This window comes from Papio anubis, chromosome 1 (assembly GCF_008728515.1).
Source record: "Papio anubis isolate 15944 chromosome 1, Panubis1.0, whole genome shotgun sequence".
NCBI lineage: Eukaryota > Metazoa > Chordata > Mammalia > Primates > Cercopithecidae > Papio > Papio anubis.
Genome location: NC_044976.1, coordinates 8337720 through 8355483, shown reverse-complemented (window position 1 = coordinate 8355483; position 17764 = coordinate 8337720). Strand labels below are relative to the sequence as shown.

The window sequence follows — 17764 nt, the reverse complement described above, 5'->3', positions numbered from 1 at the left end:
TAATTGCTTGAATCCGGGAGGTAGAGATTGTGGCGAGCCGAGATTGTGCCATTGCACTCCAGCCTGGGCAACAAGAGTGGAACTCCATCTCAAAAATAAATAAATAAATAAATAAAATAAGAGAAACAAAAAATAAAATAAAAAAATGAATAATAAACAGGTGTGGGTCCTGAGGTGCAGGGCTCTGAGGAACGCTCATTCAAGGCAAGTGACCTTTAGCCCTGTGACCTTTCCAATGCCAGCTGGGGAGCTCGTCCGGCTGTCCGGCCAGGACAAGTGAACAACAGGCACCCGGGAAAGTCACCTGAGCCACCTCCCTGTGTTCCCTCCTCTCCTCGGAATGAAATAACAGCTCAGCGGATGCCATGGTGTGAAACTCGGGCCCAGGAGCCGCCGGCCCCTCGTGGGGACAGACTGTGCGGCCCAGGCTCCTCCGGGTCCGGCCGGCGTGGTTATTTATAAGCCCTGGCTGCCTCCAATGTGCCTGGATCAGACTGGCTTGTTTGGGTCACCAGTGCCAAGTTTCTTCTTTCGTTTTCTCCAATAAGAATCTGCATCTGAGCACGGACAGAATCCCAGAATCAAATCACTGGATCAATACTTGCTCACCAGACACACTCAAGCCCTCAAAAGCTCAAAGGTGAGGTTTTCCTTCCACCTTTCCTCTGGACAAATATCTTGGCTGTGGGAAGGAAATGGTGGAGCTATGGGCTGGAGGGGGAGGTGCTCCCAAGAGCTTCTCCCTAGAATTTGCCCCGAGGGTGTCCTTTCTCAGAGACGGACATATCGAACTCCCTTTCCTTCTTCCTTCCCTTCCCTTCTCTTCCTTCCTTCTTTCTTTCATTTTCTTCTTCTTCTTTTTTTTTTTTTTTGGAGACAGGGTCTCACTTTGTCACCCAGGCTGGAGTTCAGTGGCACGATCACAGCTCACTGCAATGTCCACCTCCCAGGGTAAAGCGACCCACTTGCCTCATCCCCCAGGTAGCTGGGACTACAGGCATGCGTCACCACGCCTGGCTAATTTTTTTTTTTTTTTTGGTAGGGATGGGGGTCTCCTCATGTTGCCCAGGCTGGTCTTGAACTCCTGAGCTCAAACGATCCTCCCGCCTCAGTCTCCCATAGTGCTGGGATTACAGGCATGAGCCACTGCGCCCAGCCGAGAGTTTCATTTTTATTTACAAAGTAGACTGAAGTCCCTGGAGACAAGGCTTCAAAAACATATTTTATAGGACTTAGGGCTGTGCTGTGCTTTTCACAGGCCCTGGGTACTTCTTCTTTCGTGAGTACCTTCCTTCGTGAAAATTTTTTAAAAATTATATTTTATAGCTACATTGGTATAAAGACAAACAAAATCCAAGCTGGAGTCATTATGATATATATTTATTATTATATTCACATTTTCCTCCTGATTTATTTATTTATTTTTATTTTTTTGAGAGGGTGTCTCCCTCTGTCACCCAGGCTGGAGTGCAGTGGTGCCATTTCGGCTCACTGCAACCTCCACTTCCTGGCTCCAAGTGATTCTCCTGCCTCAGCCTCCCAAGTAGCTGGGATTACAGGTGTGCACCACCACACCTAGCTAATTTTTGTATTTTTAGTAGCGAGGGGATTTTGCTGTGTTGGCCAGGCTGGTCTCAGACTGCTGACCTCAAGTGATCTGCCCATCTTAGCCTCCCAAAAAGCTGGGATTACAGGAGTGAGCTACCAAGCCTGGTCATTTCCTCCTGATTTTATAAAGGAGTTAAAACATTTTCTCAGGGTCCTAAATGTATCAGAGCCCCTGGGCCCAAATGCTGAGTCAGTCCTGGGGGTGCTGGTGTCACCCTCCCTTCGCTGTTTTATTCTTTGTTTCTGCTATCAAGGTTTACCATGTGAAGTGATTTACATGCAAACTCGTATCTCTTCCTCACAACAGGCTGTAGGGTAGGTACCCTTGCTACCTACTGTACCCACAGACAAAGACGCTGAGACATCAGATAACTTGTCCAAGGTCATGGACAGCTGGGACTAGACCCATGGCTTGTCACACTCCACGAGCCTTATTCTTTTTTGTTTGTTTGTTTTTTTGAGATGGAGTCTCGCTCTGCAGCCCAGGCTCTTCAGCTCACTGGAAGCTCCGCCTCCTGGGTTCACGCCATTCTCCTGCCTCAGCCTCCCGACTAGCTGGGACTATAGGCGCCTGCCACCATGCCTGGCTAATTTTTTGTATTCCTTTTAGTAGAGATGGGGTTTCACCATGTTAGCCAGGATGATCTCGATCTCCTGACCTCGTGATCCGCCCGCCTCAGCCTCCCAAAGTGCTGGGATTACAGGCGTGAGCCACTGCACCTGGCCCACGAGCCTTATTCTTAACCTCTCTGCCTAATGCCTCTTGACCCACATTCGACTTTGAAAAAGTTTACACACTTGGTTCATTGGAAAAAGCCACACACAGCTGCCCGGAGGCCTCTGTTAATCAGTAGCTGGTTGCATTTCGCCCAGTGGGCAACACCAGGAGGAGAAAGTACAGAACAGAGAGAACGGCAGGCCTGCAGTTGCATCTGAACCCACGCTCTCCCTCCCAGCCCTTTCCCTTGTCTTCATTCAGCCGTGTCCTCGGTATCGCCCAGCACAGGAGGCAGCCGGCTTACTCTAGCCTTGATCAGGGCCATCGCGGGATCAGAGCCTCCTCTGTGAGAATTCGAAAACAGTATCTCTTCCTCAAGACGCTTGACTGCTAGGAAATTGACACCAAAAACGTACAAATCTACAATATCCAGTATGTAGGTGATGTGAATGCCTCTCTCTTCAGTGTGCAGTGTGCACACCCTGCCCACCCTTACAGGGCAGCCTTGTCCAGGCCTTCAAATGTCCCAGTGCCACTGCCTGCTGTCATGGGGTTCTAATCTAAAGGGTGAGATGCCAGTCCCGGGAGAAGGCTAGTGACGAAAGTTTCCAGGATAACGGTTAATATACAAAAGTCAATTACTTTCCTAATGCCAGCAATTAAGTGGAATTTTAAATTAAAAACATATTACTATTTACATTAGCATCCCTCAAAAATAAGGCCGGGCACAGTGGCTCACACCTGTAATCCCAGAATGTGGGAAACTGAGGCAGGTGGATCACTTGAGGTCAGGAGTTTGAGACCAGCCTGGCCAACATGGTGAAACACTGTTTCTACTAAAAATACAAAAGTTAGCCATATGTGGTGTGTGTATCTGTAGTCCTAGCTCCTTGGGAGGCTGAGGCACGAGAATCACTTGAACCCAGGAGGCAGAGGTTGTGGTGAGCCTAGTTCAAGCCACGGCACTCCAGCCTGGGTAACAGGGAGATAATCTGTCTCAGAAAAAGAAATGCCTACGTATAAATCTCACAAAATATGTACAAGATCAGAGGAAAATGGTAAAACTCTGATGAAAGAAATCAAAGAACTAAATAAATAGAGAAATAATCCATGTTCATGGATAGGAGACTCAATATTGTGAACTGAGCCCAGTCAGTTCTTCCCAACTTTATATATAGATTCTCAGCATTTAATTTTGTGGATATCAACAAACCAATTCTAAAGTTTTTCTGGAGAAGCAAAACACCCAGAATAGCTAACTCAGTGAAGGAGAACAAAGTTGAAAGACTGACACTACTTCAAGAGCTACTCTTGGCCAGGCATGGTGGCTCACGCCTGTAATCCCAGCACTTTGGGAGGCCGAGGCAGACAGATGACTTGAGGTCAGGAGTTTGAGACCAGCTGACCAACATGGTGAAACCCCATCTCCACTAAAATTACAAAAACTAGCCAGGCATGGTGGTGTGTGCCTATAATCCTAGCTACTTGGGAGGCTGAGGCGGGAGAATTGCTTGAACTCAGGAGGGAGAAGTTACAGTGAGCTGAGATAGCACCACTGCACTGCAGCCTGGGCAGCAGAACAAAACTCTGTCTCAGAAAAAAACAAACAAACAAACAAACAAACAAAAACTTACTCTAAAGCTACAGTAATCAATACAGTGTAGTACTGGTGAGAGAATAGACAAATAGATCAATAGACAAATAGCCAGGCATGATGGTGTGTGCCTGTGGTCCCAGCTACTTGGGTGGCTGAGGCAGGAGGATTGCTTGAGCCCAGGAGTTCCAGGCTGCAGTAAGCCATGATTGTGCCACTGCACTCCAGGCTGGGTGACGGAGTGAGACTCTGTCTCACAAACAAACAAAACAGAAAACCAAAACCCCCCAAAACGGTGGAACTTCAGACAGTGGAATATTACTTAGTGCTGAAAAGAAATGAGCTACCAAGTAAAGACAAGACAGAAGGAGGCTTGAGTGCATATCACTAGGGAAAGAGGCCAGTCTGAAAAGCCTGCATGCTGCATGATTCCAGCTATGTGACATTCTGCAAAAGACAAAACTGTGGAGACAGTAAATAGTTCAGTGGTGGCCAGGAGTTGGGGGAGGTAGGAAGCGGTGAACAGGCAAAGAACAGAGGATTTTTCGGGCAGTGCAACTATTCTTACGTCGCTACAATAGTGGATGCACGCTATAACACATTTTACATTTGTCAAAGCCCGTAGGATGAAAACTACCAGGAGTGAGCCCCAGTGTCAGCTCTGACTTTAGTGACAATGACATATCGATTGGAAGGGAGGTACCACACTCTCCTGGGGGGGTTTTGGTTTCGGGGGAGGCTGTGTGCAGGGCGATTGAGAAACAAGGGCGGGGGCAGTTGAGAGCCTTCCCCCGGGCTTGCATCCCGGCACCCTCACCTTCCAGCTGGGGTAGTTACCACCCCATGCCCGCACTGCTGGTGAGGACCGAGGGGTAGCAGAGCATGACGCAGCGCGGCCGGCGGCGGGCGCATTCTTCTCGCAGGCCATGGCGGCCCCTTTCCCGTGCTTCCTGCTGGCGCTGCTGCGCCCCCTGGTGGCTGCACGAGGAGCGGCCGCTCTGGGGCGCTACTTGGGGCGGGACCGCACTCACGTCCGCAGCGGCCACCCTTGCGGCGGGCACTGCAGTATGACCTACTAATCAAGGTCCCCGACGGTAGCCACGCTGAGTCTTCTCCCCGCTTGCTTTCTCGAGGGTCCTGAGCCGCCATCTTCAGAACCAGATTGGTGGACCCTTGGCGGCCCCTCTGGAAGATGGTACCCTAAAGCCCTTTACCCAGCCAGTGCCAACCTTACCCAGGACGAAGACCAAGCCCCTCCCCTCCCCGCTCTGCCCCTCGGGCTCTCCCAGGACACACCCCAAGAGGCGGAGAGAGGCAAAACTCCTCCCCCACGGAATGCCCACACCTGCCCAGGGTAGCCCATCCACTCACTAAGCCAGAGCTGCCAGGGTGGGGAATGCAGAGAGGCCCCCTCCCAGGACCCTCCCTCTATGAGCGAGAAGTCCAGGAAGGGCTCTGCCACCTGGTTTTTGAGGGAGGCTGAGTGTTAAGACATGCAGAGGTGATGCTAAAAGGAGAGGGTGCCAGGGCTTTACCTGCCCCTCCTTCTCTCCCAGCAACTCCAAATAAAAATTTTTGTGTGTGTGTGTGTGTGTGTGTGTATGTGTGTGTGTGTGTGTGTGTATATATATATATATATATTTTTTTTTTTTTTGAGATGGAGTCTTGCTCTGTCGCCCAGGCTAGAGTGCAGTGGGGCGATCTCGGCTCACTGCAAGCTCCGCCTCCCGGGTTCACGCCATTCTCCTGCCTCAGCCTCCCAAGTAGCTGGGACTACAGGCACCCGCCACCACGCCCAGCTAATATTTTGTATTTTTAATAGAGACGGGTTTCACCGTGTTTGCCAGGTTGGTCTCGATCTCCTGACCTCGTGATCCGCCCGTCTCGGCCTCCCAAAGTGCTGGGATTACAGGCATGAGCAACCTTGCCTGGTCGAGGATAAAGTATTTATTGATAACATCTTTTTTTTTTGGATGAAGTCTTGCTCTGTGCAGTGGCATGATCTTGGCTCACTGCAACCTCTGCCTCCCGGGTTCAAGTGATTTCCAGCTAATTTTTGTATTTTTCGTACAGACGGGCTTTCACCATGTTGGCCAGGCTGGTCTTGAACTCCTGACCTCAAGCGATCTGCCCGCCTCAGCCTCCCAAAGTGCTGGGATTACATCTGTGAGCCACCGCACCTGCCCAATAACATCTTTTTGTATTATTTTCTGTTATTGTCCTCTGATGGCTGATGACATCTTTCATGTAAATGGGCCCCTGGCCAGCTAATAGCCACCCCTGTGTCCTCCTTTGAGGGAGCCCTGAAGTCCCCCCTTCCCCCAGGTCTTCCTTGTTAGTAAGGTGTGAGTCCCAGGACATCCTGAATGTGGCTGGATTCTGGAGGCCACTGGCCAACAGGTGCAGGTGAGCTGTCCCACAGCTGGGTGGTGGCACAGCCACAGCCGGAAGAGCAGACTGGGAACCATGACGGGAGTGAACTGAGAACTGGAAGAAATTGTGTGACTGTGTCTGTGTTTGTGATTTTTATTTTTATTTTTATTTTTTTTTGAGATAGAGTTTGCTCTATCGCCCAGGCTGGAATGCAGTGGTGTGATCTCAGCTCCCTGCAACTTCCGCCTCCTGGGTTTAAGCAATTCTCCTGCCTCAGCCTCCCGAGTTGCTGGGATTACAGGTGCCTGCTACCATGCCTGGCTAAATTTTGTATTTTTAGTAGAGATGGGATTTCACTGTGTTGGCCAGGCTAGTCTCAAACTCCAGACCTCAAGTGATCCGCCTGCCTCGGCTTCCCAAATGTGTTTGTGATTTTAGTGTGGACCTGCACAGGCTGTGAAATCAGGGCATTCGAGCCATGTTTGTCTAAATTTCAAAGGGCTGTGTTGGCCCAAAGTGACATCTGAGTTGGTCACAATATACAGTATTGAATTTTTTTTTTTTTTTTTTTTTTTTTTGAGATGGAGTTTTGCTCTTGTTGCCCAGGCTGGAGTGCAATGGCACGATCTTGGCTCACTGCAACCTCCGCCTCCCAGGTTCAAGTGATTCTTCTGCCTCAGTCTCCAAAGTAGCTGGAATTACAGGTGTGCGCCACCAAGCCTGGCTAATTTTTGTATTTTTAGTGGAGACAGGGTTTCACCATGTTGGCCAGGTCTCGAACTCCTGACTTCCTGATCTGCCCTCCTTGGCCTCCCAAAGTGCTGGGATTACAGGTGTGAGCCACTGCACCCAGCTGTTCTTTTTTTAAAATCAGTTTGAATTAAGATCCACTGAGATTGGTTGTTCTTCCATTTAAATCTTTTTATCTTTAGGTTCTCTGTTTACCTTTTTGTTTTTAACTTGCAAATCACTTGTTGAAAAAACCCGCCTTTTCTATTTGAACATATAATTGAGATTTGCACGTGGCCTGGGATTGCAGTTGTGTTAATGAACAGGGTCATGTGTTAATGAACTGAGGCAGCGAATTCTGTGGTCGGAGCTCTAGGGGCTTTATTCGTCTTTCTGTCCTAGTTTCCCCAACTCTCTGTGGTTCTATCGCATTTTTACAGAAAAACTATTTTTTAAACAGAAAATGTACCTGAGGCACTGGCAGGGAAAAAAGGAAAAATACTGTACAATTGACCCCTACACTCTTCAAATGACCAGCATTTGTCTAAGTCCTTCTGAGATTTCTGAGCCTCTTGAGAAGAATGAGTCAGCCTGTGAATGATCCTGTGGTGTGAAATATACAAGGAACTCCAAGCACCTGAGACCAGGTTTGGACTCAGCAGCGGAGGCCACTGCTTGGCCTCTCCCCGCACCTGCTCCATAGCTCGGCCACAGTCTGGACTAGGAGCCCTTGACTGCTCTCCACTCCTGCCAAAAAAAGTCAGCCATCCTCCAGCCCTGATCACCAGCCACAGAACCAGTTTCCTGGTGGCACCCCGATTTCCAGGGGGACATCAATGACATTAAACTTCAATATTGGGAGGCCGAGGCAAGAAGATCTCTTGAGGCCAGGAGTTCAAAACTAGACTGGGCAACATAGTGAGGCCCTACAAAAAATTTTTTTTTTTTTTTTTTGAGACGGAGTCTCGCTCTGTCACCCAGGCTGGAGTGCAGTGGCCGGATCTCTGCTCACTGCAAGCTCCGCCTCCCGGGTTTACGCCATTCTCCTGGCTCAGCCTCCCGAGTAGCTGGGACTACAGGCGCTCGCCACCTCGCCCGGCTAGTTTTTTGTACTTTTTAGTAGAGACGGGGTTTCACTGTGTTGGCCAGGATGGTCTCGATCTCCTGACCTTGTGATCCGCCCGTCTCGGCCTCCCAAAGTGCTAGGATTACAGGCTTGAGCCACCGCGCCCAGCCACAAAAATTTTTTTAAAAGAACATGTCTGTCATTGATAAGACTGTTGATAATATGACACTGATAAGTGAGTGATGTTGAATCAATTGTTTTAGGTGTGTGTAATAACATTGTGTTGATGTTAAAGAGTCCTTATCTTTTATGCATGTGCAAATATTTGCAGATGGAATAACATGTTATCTGGGATTTGCTTTAACATAGTACCGTTGGGGGTAGTGGATACAGGTGAATATGAAATGAGAACGAGATTGGTCAAGTGCTTTTTTTGTTTGTTTTTGTTTTGAGACGGAGTCTCATTCTGTTGCCCAGGCTGGAGTGCAGTGGTGTGATCTTGGCTCACTGAAACCTCCGCCTCCGGGATTGAAGAGATTCTCCTGTCTCAGCGTCCCGAGTAGCTGGGATTACAGGCGCTCGCCACTACACCCTGATAATTTTTTGTATTTTTAGTAGAGACGGGGTTTTGCCATGTTGGCCAGGCTGGTCTCGAACTCCTGACCTCAAGCGATCCACCTGCCTCAGCCTCCCAAAGTACTAGGATTACAGGCGTGAGCCACTGTGCCCGGCCGAGTGTCAATTGTTCATGAGATTATTCTGTTTTTTAATGTTTGAAACTATCCATAATATAATGTTCTTAACAACTGGAAAAGAGGTTTTGCAGGGGCTGGGACTCACCTTATCTGGGTGTGAAGGGACCTACCTTATGACAGGCATGCAGTGGGCTGGGAGAAAGTGCTGGACAAGTCACACTTGGTCCAGCCGCCACCTGCCTCCAGATGCGGCTTTCTATGGCTCAGTGTCCGCCAGGGGGAGCCTGAGACCAAGCTAACCCGCCCAGGACAGAGAGGCTGGGCAAAGGCTGAACCTGGGTGACCCGCTCTGAGATCTGCTGAGATTGCAAACGCCTTGCTGGGGGAAACTTTACACACAAACCTGAGACGTGCATGAGGCGAAGGCGAAGGCCAACTTTTGGGCCTCCTGAAGTTCTGTCATTATAGGTGTGAGGCACCACACCTGGCCTTATTTGATTTTTTGAGATGGGGTCTTTGTTGCCCAGGCTAGAGTGCAGTGGCACGATCATAGCTCACTGCAGCCTTGAACTCCTGGCCTCAAGTGATCTTCCTGTCTCACCTCCCAAAATGCTGTGGTTATAGGCATGACCCACCATGCCCAGCCGTGAGCAGGCTTCGTTCCCTCCCATGCTGGAGCTGAGAGTATGATGGGGGCCCCTGGGCCTCCTGCCCTTTTCCTGGGCGAGCATGGTCCAGAACACGGAAGTTGCAGATTGCTACGACAGCCTCTAGACTGCTTGATGAAACCGGCTCCTCGGAAAGCAGACTCTGATGAGTTGGGGTCTACAGCATGGGTTCACATTCCACAATGCACACATGTGTGCTGCCCACGTGTACGCCCAGGGAATCAGACCAGGGAGATGAGACATTACAGTTCACACGGGTCCAACCCCCCACCCCCAGACATTTCTATGGGGACAGGAAAATTGATTGCGATGGCCCATGGATTGGCAGTTCCTCAGAAAGCTGGACATGGAGTTACCATATGACCCAGAAATTCCACTTCTATGTATATACCCAAGAGAATTGGGAACATATGTCAGCACAAAAACTTGCCGCTAGCAGCACTATTCATAATAGCCCTCAAGTGGAAACAATTCAAATGTCCATCAACAAATAAATAAACGAAATGCGTAGATTTCTTTTCTTTTTTTTTGAGACGGAGTTTCGATCTTGTTGCCCAGGATGAAGGGCAATGGTGCGATTTCGGCTCATTGCCTCCTGGGTTCAAGTGATTCTCTTGCCACAGCCTCTTGAATAGCTGGGATTATAGGTGCACACCACCAGGCCCGACTAATTTCCGTATTTTTAGTAGAGACGGGGTTTCACCTTGTTGGTCAGGCTGGTCTTGAACTCCTGACCTCAGGTGATCTGCCCGTCTTGGCCTCCCAAAGTGCTGGGATTACAGGCATGAGCCAACATGCCTGGTCTAGAATGTGCAGATTTTTAAAAACACACACAATGAAATACTGTTCAGGCCAGGCGTGGTGGCTCATGTCTGTAATCCCAGCACTTTGGGAAGTTAAGGTGGGTGGATTACTTGAGGTCAGGAGTTCGAGACCAGCCTGGCCAACATGGTGAAACTCTGTCCCTACTAAAAATAAAAATTAGCCAGGCATGATGGCACGCACCTGTAGTCCCAGCTACTCAGGAGGCTGAGGCAGGATAATCGCTTGAACCTGAGAGGCAGAGATTGCAGTGAGCTGAGACTGCACATCACGGCACTCCAGCCTGGGCGACACAGCGAGATTCTGTCTCAAAAAAAAAAAAGGAAAAACTATTCAGCTATAAAAAGAAATGAAGACTGATACATAGATGAACCTTGAAAATATGATGCTAAGCCAGACACAAAGGCCACAGAGCGTATGATTCCATTGTTATGAAATATTCTGAACAGGCGAATTGGTAAAGACAGAAAATAGATTAGTGGTTGCCCGGGGCTGGGGAGGTGGGGCTGGGGAATGACTGTTGTATGGAGTCTCTTTTCAGTGTGATGAAAGTGTCTTGCAATTAGACAGTGGCGATGATGACACCGCATTGTGAATATGCTAAAAACCAGTGAGTTATACACTTTAGAATGGTAAAAATGGTGAGGGTTTAAAAAAATAGACTGAAATGCAGGAGCTGCCTTTTGGCCAGCGAGGTGGGCAGGATGTCTAAGGATTCCTTCTAGAACCATGGTGAGGGGCAGGCCTTGAAACCTTCTCTGGGTAGCCACTTGCCTTCACTGCTCCCCTGAAATCAGCCTTGTCAAGCTCGCCGGTGACCTTGTCTCAGCCCTGGTCTTACTCAACTAGCAAACAAATTCCTTCCCCTTCCCCTTCCCCTTCCCCTTCCCCTTCCCCTTCCCCTTCCCCTTCCCCTTCCCCTTCCCCTTCCCCTTCTCCTCCTCCTCCTCCTCCTCCTCCTCCTCCTCCTCCTCCTCTTCCTCCTGCTTCTCCTCCTCCTCCTCCTCCTCCTCCTTTTATTGAGATGGGATTTTGCTCTTGTTGCCCAGGCTGGAGTGCAGTGGTGCAATCTGGGCTCACTGCAACCTCCACCTCCTAGGCTCAAGCGATTCTCCTGCCTCAGCCTCCCGAGTAGCTGGGATTACAGGCACGAGTCACCACACCCAACTAATTTTCGTATTTTTTAGTAGAGATGGGGTTTCACCATGTTGGCCAGGCTGGTCTCGAACTCCCGACCTCGTGATCTGCCAGCCTCGGCCTCCCAAAGTGCTGGGATTAAAGGTGTGAGCCTCTGCACCTGGCCTTCCTCTTCTTCTGCACGTCCTTCCTGGCTTCTGGGACCACAGCACTCTGGATCCTCCTCCCGCCTCCCTGACTGCCCCTTCTCAGTCTGCTGCCAGCTTGCTGATGCTTACATGTCCTTAGATTGCTTCTCTGCTGGTCAGCTCACCCCCAGGTGCTCTCAGCAGGTCTCAGGCTGTAAGTAACGCCCAGCCATCAGTCCAGCCCCAAGTGTCCCCTTACTGCAGACTCCATGCCGAGCTGCCTCCACGGGAGGCTTGCTGAGAAGCTCATACTTAACTTCTGCAAAGCCACTTCCGTTTGCCTGGTGGAAACTTGCTTCTCCTAGACTTCCCTATCCTTGTTCCTAGCAGCCCCATCCTTCATTTTGCTCAGGCCAGTAATATTGGTGTCACTTAAAAATGGTAGGGCTGGGTGCAATGTCTCATGCCTGTAATCCCAGCACTTTGGGAGGCCAAGGCAGGCAGATCACGAGGTCAGGAGTTCGAGAGCAGCCTAGTCAACATGGTGAAACCCTGTCTCTAAAAAAACTACAAAAAGTAATAGCTGGGGGCAGTGGTGCGCGCCTGTAGTTCCAGCTACTCGGGAGGCTGAGGCAGGAGAATCACTTGAACCCGGGAAGCGGAGGTTGCAGTGAGCCAAGATTGCACCACTGCACTCTAGCCTGGGCAACAGAGTGAGACTCCATCTCAAAAAAAAAAAAAAAAAAAAAAAGGGTTAAGGTGGCTGGGTGTGGTGGCCCACGCCTGTAATCCCAGCACTTTGGGAGGCTGAAGCTGGAGGATCACTTGAGCCCAGGAATTCAAGTCCAGCCTGGGCCACATGGTGAAACCCTGTCTCTACAAAAAATAAAAAAAAATTTTTGAGATGGAGTCTCGCTCTGTCCTCCAGGCTGGAGTGCAGTGGCACGATCTTAGCTCACTGCAATCTCTGCCTCCCAGGTTCAAGCAATTCTCCTGCCTCAGCCTCCTGAGTAGCTGGGACTGTGTGGTGGCGTGCCCCTGTGTTCCCAGCTGCCCAGGGGGGCCGAGGTGGGAGAATCACTTGAGCCCAGGAGGTGGAGGCTGCAGTGAGCTACAGTTGCACCACTGCACTCCTGCCTGGGTAACAGAGTGAGACCCTGTCTCAAAAGAAAGGAAAAAAAAGGAAAAATAAAAGGAAAAAATAAACCTGGATTTTGTTTGTTTGTTTGTTTGATGGAATGAGACAATGTGGCAAAGCTCCCTGGCAGTGCTGGGCACATGGGAGATGCTCCACCGATTTTTTTTTTTTTTGAGACAGAGCCTCACTCTGTAACCCAGGCTGGAGTGCAGTGACGCTATCTCGGTTCACTGCAACTTCTGCCTCCAGGGTTCAAGCAATTCTCCTGCCTCAGCCTCCAGAGTAGCTGGGACTACAGGTGTACACCACCACACCTGGCCAGTTTTTGTATTTTTTGTAGAGATGGGGTTTCACTATGTTGGCCAGGCTGGTCTTGAACTCCTGACCTCGGGTGATCCTACTGTCTCAGCCTCCCAAAGCGCTGGGATTACAGGCATGAGCCACCGTGTCTGGCCTCCACTGACATTTACAGGAGGCCTAGGATGCTGGAGTGACAGGAGGAGCTGGTGGGAATGGACTCGGGGCTCCAAGATTCCCCACTGGGCTCCTGGCTCTGCTCTCGGATGGAATGTTCTGCGGGGAGAAACAGAGACGTAACAGGGAGCAGTCTCCTCTTACGGCTTGACAAAGAGGATCCGGAGAGGGCAGAAACGCGGGCCAGAAAGAGGGGAGAAAACCCAGGCTGGATTCAGGCTCAGACAGAACAGAAACCCGTGAGTATTGCAAACATTCCCCATCTGGCTGCAGCCGCGTCTGTAATCAGGCTGATGAGAAGTACTCACACCAAAAAGCACCCCTGGAAATAAGAGGATGCTTCTTATCAGGGGCCTCCCCTTTCTTTTGAGTCTTCCCGTATGGAATTCAGTGATGACTTTGGAGGGAATTTTGAGGAGAAAAGGCAATAAAAGTGATGGAGAGGCTGTCGGGCCTAATTATGAGGAGAGATGAAATGACAGCTTGGCTGTGGCACAGACCTGGGGGAGACGCGGCCTCATGCTGACTGATGCTAAGGGTCCAGATGGAAGGAGAAGTTGGGGAGAGTCTGGGAGGATGTGAGGAGGAGGAATGAAGTGCTATTATGAAAAGGAAGTGATAGGCTGAGGTTCAAGACGATTTCTGGGCCAAAAACCCGTTGAGGAGAATAATGGTGTCCCAAGGGCCCTGGAAACACTCCATTGCTTGATACAGTCAACGTTTTACAAGATCAAGTCTCAGGATCTATTCTGTCGGGAGTGACCATCTCCTCCCCAACTTGGGCGTTTCATCTCCAGGCTCTCTGCCTCTTTCACACGTTTGTGTGGGTTTGCAGCCTCGATCTTCTGGGCTGTGGACAGGGCTCTGGCCCTGGAACACAGGCTGGGAGGAGAGTTCAGCAAAGAGGACCAGCACGCCTGCTTTCTGCTCCTTCTAGGAGAGTCTCAAATAGCAGATGGGTGGAAGAGCCAGAGATCATCTTCATCCCGCCAGGGGGCGAAGGATGAAGGAGCAAACAGATGAAGTGGGATGCTCTTGGAATATTAGGGGTAAACAGTCAGTGGGCTTCTGGTCTCTGGTCTGAGCTGAGCAAACGTTTCACCGGTTTCTTTTCTTTCTCTCTTTCTCTCTTTTTTTTTTTTTTTTGAGATGGAGTCTCACTCTGTCACCCAGGCTGGAGTACAGTGGTACGATCTCAACTCATTGCAACCTCCACCTCCTGGGTTCAAGTGATTCTCCTGCCTCAGCCTCCTGAGTAGCTGGAATTACAGGCATCCGCCACCATGCCCAGCTAATTTTTGTACTTTTGGTAGAGACGGGGTTTCACCATGTTGGCCAGGCTGGTTTTGAACTCCTGACCTCAGGTGATCCACCAACCTCGGCCTCCCAGTGTGCTGGGATTACAGGCGTGAGCCACCATGCCTGGCCCCATTTGACTGGTTTCTCTTGGGACAGTTTCTTTGACTTCTGTAATCCTCTGTCCCATGGGGTCACGATGCCTCAACGCTTCTGACTCGCCCTCATGTTTACCAGTTTCAGGTCAATTGCCTCCTTTATCTATTCATCGTTAGTAGTTGAAGCCAACCTTAAGAGTGGCTAAACACATTCCAGATCTGGGGTTCATGGGAAAAGTTGGGGCTGGAGATATATGTTTGGGAGTTGTCACCATGTAGATGACGTTAGAGCCCTGAGTTGGGGAGAGCTCACTTAGGATGTGAAGGCAGGTGGAGAAAACAAGACTCCAGGCTTGAGTTCTGCGCCAGCCAATCTTAGAGGCTGAGAGACTCGGGGAAGGAGGAAGAGGAGGAGAAGGGAGTGGGCTGGACAGAGGATCCCAATGAGCACTTACAGAGCATGTACCACGTTCCAAGCACTGGGAGAGGGAGCTGGAAGACCCATGCCTGGCCCTCCAGTAGCTTCCGGGCCGTCGGAGGAGGCCAAGTAGCAAACCGCCACCATCAGACTTGGCAACAAGTGCATTGAGGGGCTAGTTGCTGGGGCTTGGCAGTAAAGAGAGGTGCATCAGAACCCTACAGGGTATCCAGAGAGGGCTCCCAGAGCCTGAGACACTGGAACTGAGTCTCAAAAAACAAGTGAGTGCTGGAAAGGGAGGGGCAAGCATGATCCCGAGAGCCCACAGGAGAGGTGCGAACTGAGAACTGAGAACTGCAGTCGTTAGATGGGGGTCCATGCAGAGGGGCAGGGGATCCCTCATTGGCAGAGCACTGGGAGCCTTCTATTTGGGTTTAATTCCGTGGGGCTGTGGCCACAAAATCAGGTGTCAGGGGTCAGCAAACTATAGCTTGCAGGCCAAACCCCACCTGCCACCTGTTTTTGTACAACTTGCAAGCAAAGGACGGTTTTTACTTTTTTTTTTTTTTGAGACAGGTTCTCACTCTGTTGCCAGACTGGAGTGCAGTGGTATGATCTTGGTTCACTGCAACTTCTGCTTCCTGGGCTCAAGTGATCCTCCTGCTTCAGCCTCCCAAGTAGCTGCGACTACAGGTGCACACCACCATGCTGGGCTAAATTTTTGTGTTTTTAGTAGAGATGAGGTTTTGCCATGTTGGCCAGGCTGGTCTTGAACTCTTGAGCTCAAGCAACCCTCTAGCCTCAGCCTCCCAAAGGGCTGGGATTACAGGTGTGAGCCACTGCGCTAGGCCAAGTTTGTGCTTTTCTTAATGGTTGGGAATATAAATCAAAAGAAGAACAATAGTTCATGGCTGGGCGCATTGCCTCCTGCCTGTAATCCCAGCACTTTGGGACACCATGGCAGATGGATCACCTGAGGTCAGGAGTTTGATACCAGGCTGGACAACATGGCAAAACCCCATCTCTACTAGAAATACAAAAGTTAGCTGGGTGTGGTGGCGCATGCCTGTAATCCCAGCTACTCAGGAGGCTGAGGCAGAAGAATCGCTTGAACCTGGGAGGTGGAGGTTGCAATGAGGCGAGATCATACCACTGCAGCTTGAGCAACAGAGCAAGACTCCATCTCAAAAAAAAAAAAAAAAAAAAGAAGGGTAGTAGTTCATGACATCTGACAATGATATGAAAATCAAATTTCAGGCTGGGAGTGGTAGCTTACACCTGTAATCCCAGCATTTTGGGAGGCCAAGGTGGGCGGATCACTTGTGGTCAGGAGTTCGAGGCCAGCCTGGCCAACATGGTGAAAACTCATCTCTACTAAAAATACAAAAATTAGCTGGACACGGTGGTGGGTGCCTGTAATCCCAGCTACTCAGGGGGCTGAGGCAGGAAAATTGCTTGAATTTGGGAGGCGGAGGTTGCAGTGAGCTGAGATCGTGCCACTGCACTCCAGCCTGGATGACAGAGTGAGACTCCTTCTCAAAAAAAAAAAAAGAGAAGAAGAGAAAATCCCATTTCAGTGTCCATATATAACGTTTGATTGGGACAAGGCTTCATCCGTTCAGAAGCTATAGGCCGTGTGTGCTCTCCAATGGCGGAGTGGAGGATTTGCCCCAAGTGGAGGATTTGCACCGAGACTGGTGAACTGCAAAGCCTAAGCTTCTCACATCGAATCCTTTAGAGAAAAAATGGCATTTTAGACACCCAGTGGTATTTTAGGGACCCAGTGGCAAACAGGACAGACAGAAATTGGGGCCCGTGTGGTTTCCATCCTGGAGGGGGATGCCTCTCTCCAGCATTGCCTGTTTCTGAGGGCAGAGACCACTTGGATGGGATCGGCTCCTGGTTCTAGGATTTCTCCTTTTCCTCTTTCCAGGAGTGGAGTCGGCTGTCACAAGGAGCCGGTGACCCTTAAGGCCAGGACCTGCCGGAACCTCCTGTGTTGCTGCTCGCTCTCCAGCCCTCTGGGAGAGGTGATGTGGGCCTCATGGGGCCAGCGCAGAGCACGCAGAGCACGCTCTCTGGCACGCCGTTTATGACACGGTTGTCATGGGCTCCAGGCCAGGAAAAACACATACCTGCTTCTACAAAAGCGAGTCCTTCTCGTGAGTGCACTCCCTCTCCCTGGTGGAGTAGCAGCGGGAACATCCTATACCCTGAGCTGCATTTTATTGTTTTGTTTTTCCTTCAGGGACAAACCGTTCACTCAAGGGCAGGCACCAAACCTTGTTGTCTGGGGAGGGGAGGCCACCTCCCATGGCTCCCCTGCGGAGACTCACACGGTCCTTGGAGCTCTCCCTTGAAGGCTGTGAACAAAGATGGAGCAGTCCAGCCCGGGAGTTCATAGTTCCCCTTGGAGCCTCTTGGCTCGGCAGGCCTCTGACCTCAAGGTTGCTTGGCTGAGCAGGGTGCTCCCAGAGTGCTCCCTCTGTGCTCCTTGGTGTCAAGATATGCCTGTGTCACTCCCCGAGTGGCCCGGCAGCTGGCTCAGGCTTGGCCACCCTTGCTCAGCTGGAGAGCCCCTCCATCAGCAGAGGCAGCCTTGTCAGTGGCTAACAGCAGGGGCCTGGAGCCAGAGTGCTGGGATACAAATGTCACTCTGCCACTTAGCAATGGGGTGACCCCGGGCAGGCTGCTTAACCTCTCTGTGCCCTTGCATCTATAAAATGTGGTAATAATAGTGCCTGCCTCGTAAAGTCTTTATGAGAATTAAGCAACTTAGCGTTTGTAACATACTTAGAACAA

The 17764-nt window shown here is 50.4% G+C and overlaps 1 long non-coding RNA gene across 1 annotated transcript in view; it reads left to right on the top strand.

Moving 5' to 3' along the window:
* The first annotated feature begins 238 nt into the window (after positions 1 to 238).
* LOC103878296 overlaps positions 239 to 17764 on the top strand; it is a 32654-nt gene continuing 15128 nt past the window's right edge. Inside the window, exons 1-2 of the long non-coding RNA XR_638450.4 lie at positions 239 to 640; positions 16896 to 17124. This is a non-coding gene — a long non-coding RNA (uncharacterized LOC103878296). The remainder of the gene's footprint in view (positions 641 to 16895; positions 17125 to 17764) is intronic.